This window comes from Bombyx mori, chromosome 19, assembly GCF_030269925.1.
Source record: "Bombyx mori chromosome 19, ASM3026992v2".
Taxonomy (NCBI): Eukaryota; Metazoa; Arthropoda; class Insecta; order Lepidoptera; family Bombycidae; genus Bombyx; species Bombyx mori.
Window position 1 is genome coordinate 1 of NC_085125.1, and position 8,503 is coordinate 8,503.

An 8,503-nucleotide genomic window follows, 5' to 3' on the forward strand; every position below is an offset into this window, starting at 1 on the left:
ACCTAACCTAACCTAACCTAACCTAACCTAACCTAACCTAACCTAACCTAACCTAACCTAACCTAACCTAACCTAACCTAACCTAACCTAACCTAACCTAACCTAACCTAACCTAACCTAACCTAACCTAACCTAACCTAACCTAACCTAACCTAACCTAACCTAACCTAACCTAACCTAACCTAACCTAACCTAACCTAACCTAACCTAACCTAACCTAACCTAACCTAACCTAACCTAACCTAACCTAACCTAACCTAACCTAACCTAACCTAACCTAACCTAACCTAACCTAACCTAACCTAACCTAACCTAACCTAACCTAACCTAACCTAACCTAACCTAACCTAACCTAACCTAACCTAACCTAACCTAACCTAACCTAACCTAACCTAACCTAACCTAACCTAACCTAACCTAACCTAACCTAACCTAACCTAACCTAACCTAACCTAACCTAACCTAACCTAACCTAACCTAACCTAACCTAACCTAACCTAACCTAACCTAACCTAACCTAACCTAACCTAACCTAACCTAACCTAACCTAACCTAACCTAACCTAACCTAACCTAACCTAACCTAACCTAACCTAACCTAACCTAACCTAACCTAACCTAACCTAACCTAACCTAACCTAACCTAACCTAACCTAACCTAACCTAACCTAACCTAACCTAACCTAACCTAACCTAACCTAACCTAACCTAACCTAACCTAACCTAACCTAACCTAACCTAACCTAACCTAACCTAACCTAACCTAACCTAACCTAACCTAACCTAACCTAACCTAACCTAACCTAACCTAACCTAACCTAACCTAACCTAACCTAACCTAACCTAACCTAACCTAACCTAACCTAACCTAACCTAACCTAACCTAACCTAACCTAACCTAACCTAACCTAACCTAACCTAACCTAACCTAACCTAACCTAACCTAACCTAACCTAACCTAACCTAACCTAACCTAACCTAACCTAACCTAACCTAACCTAACCTAACCTAACCTAACCTAACCTAACCTAACCTAACCTAACCTAACCTAACCTAACCTAACCTAACCTAACCTAACCTAACCTAACCTAACCTAACCTAACCTAACCTAACCTAACCTAACCTAACCTAACCTAACCTAACCTAACCTAACCTAACCTAACCTAACCTAACCTAACCTAACCTAACCTAACCTAACCTAACCTAACCTAACCTAACCTAACCTAACCTAACCTAACCTAACCTAACCTAACCTAACCTAACCTAACCTAACCTAACCTAACCTAACCTAACCTAACCTAACCTAACCTAACCTAACCTAACCTAACCTAACCTAACCTAACCTAACCTAACCTAACCTAACCTAACCTAACCTAACCTAACCTAACCTAACCTAACCTAACCTAACCTAACCTAACCTAACCTAACCTAACCTAACCTAACCTAACCTAACCTAACCTAACCTAACCTAACCTAACCTAACCTAACCTAACCTAACCTAACCTAACCTAACCTAACCTAACCTAACCTAACCTAACCTAACCTAACCTAACCTAACCTAACCTAACCTAACCTAACCTAACCTAACCTAACCTAACCTAACCTAACCTAACCTAACCTAACCTAACCTAACCTAACCTAACCTAACCTAACCTAACCTAACCTAACCTAACCTAACCTAACCTAACCTAACCTAACCTAACCTAACCTAACCTAACCTAACCTAACCTAACCTAACCTAACCTAACCTAACCTAACCTAACCTAACCTAACCTAACCTAACCTAACCTAACCTAACCTAACCTAACCTAACCTAACCTAACCTAACCTAACCTAACCTAACCTAACCTAACCTAACCTAACCTAACCTAACCTAACCTAACCTAACCTAACCTAACCTAACCTAACCTAACCTAACCTAACCTAACCTAACCTAACCTAACCTAACCTAACCTAACCTAACCTAACCTAACCTAACCTAACCTAACCTAACCTAACCTAACCTAACCTAACCTAACCTAACCTAACCTAACCTAACCTAACCTAACCTAACCTAACCTAACCTAACCTAACCTAACCTAACCTAACCTAACCTAACCTAACCTAACCTAACCTAACCTAACCTAACCTAACCTAACCTAACCTAACCTAACCTAACCTAACCTAACCTAACCTAACCTAACCTAACCTAACCTAACCTAACCTAACCTAACCTAACCTAACCTAACCTAACCTAACCTAACCTAACCTAACCTAACCTAACCTAACCTAACCTAACCTAACCTAACCTAACCTAACCTAACCTAACCTAACCTAACCTAACCTAACCTAACCTAACCTAACCTAACCTAACCTAACCTAACCTAACCTAACCTAACCTAACCTAACCTAACCTAACCTAACCTAACCTAACCTAACCTAACCTAACCTAACCTAACCTAACCTAACCTAACCTAACCTAACCTAACCTAACCTAACCTAACCTAACCTAACCTAACCTAACCTAACCTAACCTAACCTAACCTAACCTAACCTAACCTAACCTAACCTAACCTAACCTAACCTAACCTAACCTAACCTAACCTAACCTAACCTAACCTAACCTAACCTAACCTAACCTAACCTAACCTAACCTAACCTAACCTAACCTAACCTAACCTAACCTAACCTAACCTAACCTAACCTAACCTAACCTAACCTAACCTAACCTAACCTAACCTAACCTAACCTAACCTAACCTAACCTAACCTAACCTAACCTAACCTAACCTAACCTAACCTAACCTAACCTAACCTAACCTAACCTAACCTAACCTAACCTAACCTAACCTAACCTAACCTAACCTAACCTAACCTAACCTAACCTAACCTAACCTAACCTAACCTAACCTAACCTAACCTAACCTAACCTAACCTAACCTAACCTAACCTAACCTAACCTAACCTAACCTAACCTAACCTAACCTAACCTAACCTAACCTAACCTAACCTAACCTAACCTAACCTAACCTAACCTAACCTAACCTAACCTAACCTAACCTAACCTAACCTAACCTAACCTAACCTAACCTAACCTAACCTAACCTAACCTAACCTAACCTAACCTAACCTAACCTAACCTAACCTAACCTAACCTAACCTAACCTAACCTAACCTAACCTAACCTAACCTAACCTAACCTAACCTAACCTAACCTAACCTAACCTAACCTAACCTAACCTAACCTAACCTAACCTAACCTAACCTAACCTAACCTAACCTAACCTAACCTAACCTAACCTAACCTAACCTAACCTAACCTAACCTAACCTAACCTAACCTAACCTAACCTAACCTAACCTAACCTAACCTAACCTAACCTAACCTAACCTAACCTAACCTAACCTAACCTAACCTAACCTAACCTAACCTAACCTAACCTAACCTAACCTAACCTAACCTAACCTAACCTAACCTAACCTAACCTAACCTAACCTAACCTAACCTAACCTAACCTAACCTAACCTAACCTAACCTAACCTAACCTAACCTAACCTAACCTAACCTAACCTAACCTAACCTAACCTAACCTAACCTAACCTAACCTAACCTAACCTAACCTAACCTAACCTAACCTAACCTAACCTAACCTAACCTAACCTAACCTAACCTAACCTAACCTAACCTAACCTAACCTAACCTAACCTAACCTAACCTAACCTAACCTAACCTAACCTAACCTAACCTAACCTAACCTAACCTAACCTAACCTAACCTAACCTAACCTAACCTAACCTAACCTAACCTAACCTAACCTAACCTAACCTAACCTAACCTAACCTAACCTAACCTAACCTAACCTAACCTAACCTAACCTAACCTAACCTAACCTAACCTAACCTAACCTAACCTAACCTAACCTAACCTAACCTAACCTAACCTAACCTAACCTAACCTAACCTAACCTAACCTAACCTAACCTAACCTAACCTAACCTAACCTAACCTAACCTAACCTAACCTAACCTAACCTAACCTAACCTAACCTAACCTAACCTAACCTAACCTAACCTAACCTAACCTAACCTAACCTAACCTAACCTAACCTAACCTAACCTAACCTAACCTAACCTAACCTAACCTAACCTAACCTAACCTAACCTAACCTAACCTAACCTAACCTAACCTAACCTAACCTAACCTAACCTAACCTAACCTAACCTAACCTAACCTAACCTAACCTAACCTAACCTAACCTAACCTAACCTAACCTAACCTAACCTAACCTAACCTAACCTAACCTAACCTAACCTAACCTAACCTAACCTAACCTAACCTAACCTAACCTAACCTAACCTAACCTAACCTAACCTAACCTAACCTAACCTAACCTAACCTAACCTAACCTAACCTAACCTAACCTAACCTAACCTAACCTAACCTAACCTAACCTAACCTAACCTAACCTAACCTAACCTAACCTAACCTAACCTAACCTAACCTAACCTAACCTAACCTAACCTAACCTAACCTAACCTAACCTAACCTAACCTAACCTAACCTAACCTAACCTAACCTAACCTAACCCTCTCTCCATAACTTTTCTTACAAGAGGCTTATTTTGAAGCGGTTTTTTGCGATTTTAAAGTGCAACCGGCTTGTAAGCACGCACCGACCCTTCAAACTAGGAATTGCAGTGGTGTGACGTCATTTTTTGACACCCCCACCTTTTCGACCTGAAAATATTTAAAAATTTATTATTTTTCAAAGTTACTTTGTTGCTTTTGCAAATCCAACTTACCTATTTAATACTTACCGGTCCGCCCCACTTTCTGGAGTGCGTTCCGCGCTTCCGGAAATCCTAAATTTTATATTTTCCTGTAAAAAACGTCAAAAATTTTTTGCTTTCCTGAAAAGTAAAAGATTTTTCTTCCAAATAATCTTTAAATTTTATACCACTGGCTAGAGCTCGGCGAGACGCTTCTTTTGAGGTATCGCACGACCCTCTAGCTGGCGCGAAACGTCAAAAAATTGACCAAAACCCGTTCACCGTACAAACATTTACTGCGAAATCCACCTAAGTGATTGCACACCAAAAATCACCCTCCATAACTTTTCTTACAAGAGGCTTATTTTGAAGCGGTTTTTTGCGATTTTAAAGTGCAACCGGCTTGTAAGCACGCACCGACCCTTCAAACTAGGAATTGCAGTGGTGTGACGTCATTTTTTGACACCCCCACCTTTTCGACCTGAAAATATTTAAAAATTTATTATTTTTCAAAGTTACTTTGTTGCTTTTGCAAATCCAACTTACCTATTTAATACTTACCGGTCCGCCCCACTTTCTGGAGTGCGTTCCGCGCTTCCGGAAATCCTAAATTTTATATTTTCCTGTAAAAAACGTCAAAAATTTTTTGCTTTCCTGAAAAGTAAAAGATTTTTCTTCCAAATAATCTTTAAATTTTATACCACTGGCTAGAGCTCGGCGAGACGCTTCTTTTGAGGTATCGCACGACCCTCTAGCTGGCGCGAAACGTCAAAAAATTGACCAAAACCCGTTCACCGTACAAACATTTACTGCGAAATCCACCTAAGTGATTGCACACCAAAAATCACCCTCCATAACTTTTCTTACAAGAGGCTTATTTTGAAGCGGTTTTTTGCGATTTTAAAGTGCAACCGGCTTGTAAGCACGCACCGACCCTTCAAACTAGGAATTGCAGTGGTGTGACGTCATTTTTTGACACCCCCACCTTTTCGACCTGAAAATATTTAAAAATTTATTATTTTTCAAAGTTACTTTGTTGCTTTTGCAAATCCAACTTACCTATTTAATACTTACCGGTCCGCCCCACTTTCTGGAGTGCGTTCCGCGCTTCCGGAAATCCTAAATTTTATATTTTCCTGTAAAAAACGTCAAAAATTTTTTGCTTTCCTGAAAAGTAAAAGATTTTTCTTCCAAATAATCTTTAAATTTTATACCACTGGCTAGAGCTCGGCGAGACGCTTCTTTTGAGGTATCGCACGACCCTCTAGCTGGCGCGAAACGTCAAAAAATTGACCAAAACCCGTTCACCGTACAAACATTTACTGCGAAATCCACCTAAGTGATTGCACACCAAAAATCACCCTCCATAACTTTTCTTACAAGAGGCTTATTTTGAAGCGGTTTTTTGCGATTTTAAAGTGCAACCGGCTTGTAAGCACGCACCGACCCTTCAAACTAGGAATTGCAGTGGTGTGACGTCATTTTTTGACACCCCCACCTTTTCGACCTGAAAATATTTAAAAATTTATTATTTTTCAAAGTTACTTTGTTGCTTTTGCAAATCCAACTTACCTATTTAATACTTACCGGTCCGCCCCACTTTCTGGAGTGCGTTCCGCGCTTCCGGAAATCCTAAATTTTATATTTTCCTGTAAAAAACGTCAAAAATTTTTTGCTTTCCTGAAAAGTAAAAGATTTTTCTTCCAAATAATCTTTAAATTTTATACCACTGGCTAGAGCTCGGCGAGACGCTTCTTTTGAGGTATCGCACGACCCTCTAGCTGGCGCGAAACGTCAAAAAATTGACCAAAACCCGTTCACCGTACAAACATTTACTGCGAAATCCACCTAAGTGATTGCACACCAAAAATCACCCTCCATAACTTTTCTTACAAGAGGCTTATTTTGAAGCGGTTTTTTGCGATTTTAAAGTGCAACCGGCTTGTAAGCACGCACCGACCCTTCAAACTAGGAATTGCAGTGGTGTGACGTCATTTTTTGACACCCCCACCTTTTCGACCTGAAAATATTTAAAAATTTATTATTTTTCAAAGTTACTTTGTTGCTTTTGCAAATCCAACTTACCTATTTAATACTTACCGGTCCGCCCCACTTTCTGGAGTGCGTTCCGCGCTTCCGGAAATCCTAAATTTTATATTTTCCTGTAAAAAACGTCAAAAATTTTTTGCTTTCCTGAAAAGTAAAAGATTTTTCTTCCAAATAATCTTTAAATTTTATACCACTGGCTAGAGCTCGGCGAGACGCTTCTTTTGAGGTATCGCACGACCCTCTAGCTGGCGCGAAACGTCAAAAAATTGCCCGCCCACCCGCCCTCTTGGGACGACAGTAAAAATTTTAACTGTACAGGAAAGGGAGTAGCCTAACAAACATCTTAACTTTTTGACAAGACTCCACCCAGAGTCTCAGAATAGTGCAGTTTTTGTTTTCTACAGTGAAAATACTGCTTATTTGGACTTTATAATATTTTAACCTTACTTTTGACCTATCGGTAATTATTACTGGAGTGATTACTTTTAAATTTAACATATTATAAGTGACTGATCCCCCCTATACAGGGATCTCCAAATACAACTTGTCCTCAAATTCCCTCCGACACTCTTGCCTGCCCCGTAAAATGTTCGGCATCAGGACACCCGTTAAAAAATCAAACGGCAGTGAGGAGAAATCTGAACTCAAGGAACTGCCATGTCTGTCTGTGAGGCGCAGCATTGGTGATTGGCCCCCTACAGCCGAAAAAGAGCAGCAAAGGCCAAAAATACCATCTCCACCAAAAGCTGTGTCTCAGCCGCTCCCTCCTAGGCCTAAGATCAAAGCTTTGATCGTCCAGGAAGCGAAAGCTGACCTACGCAGACAGGCGACTAGAGTCAGCGACAGCCCGCCGAGCACAGTTCCATCGAGATTCCCGAGCAAAACTGCCGAGGCTAAAGCCTGCCTTATGAAAAGTAAGGCGCAGCTCGAGATCTCAAAAAACTTAAAACGGGAAATAAAAGAAGAGGTTTTTAGGGCAATCGAACGGCTCTACCAGCTAGTGAAGGAAGCCGAAGGAGGAAAGGTAGCCCAGGCTACAAACAGGAGGCCGGCAGAAATCTGCAGCATGGCCACCCAGACCAGTGATGAGGGTGACAAATCATCTAGCCCAGAAGCGCCGACAGAGCTTATAAAACACCTAATAGGCGACCTCAAGGAGCATCGCGCCGCGTTGGAAGAATGCAAAGTGCATACTCGAGCTCTGTCGGAGCAGCTGGAGCAGGCCCCTCGCTACGTCGCGGGACAGAGACCATCCTTCGCCGAGATCGCTGCCACTCCAAGACAACAAACCACCGTCCAAAGGCCTCTCCACTCGGTAATTGTGTCGTCCGCTGACGACAAGCATACCAGTGAGGAGGTCATTCAAAAGCTAAGAGTGGCAGTCGATGCCAAAAACGAGGGCACAAGGGTGCAAAGACTGCGGAAAGCGAGGGATCAAAAGGTGATCGTGGGGTTCAGCAGCAAGGAAGAGGTGACAAAGGTGAAGGACAGGATCCGAAAGTCAGGGGAGGCACTTACCGTTGAGGATATAACTAATAAGGACCCCTTGATAATCCTTAAAGATGTCCTGTCCTGCCACACAGACGAAGAGGTCACTCAGGCCCTAAAGAACCAAAACTCTCACCTGCTGGGAGACTTGGCTGCGGACCAGACCAGGCTGGCAGTAAAATATCGCCGCAGGACTAGAAATCCTCACATTGGACATGTCAT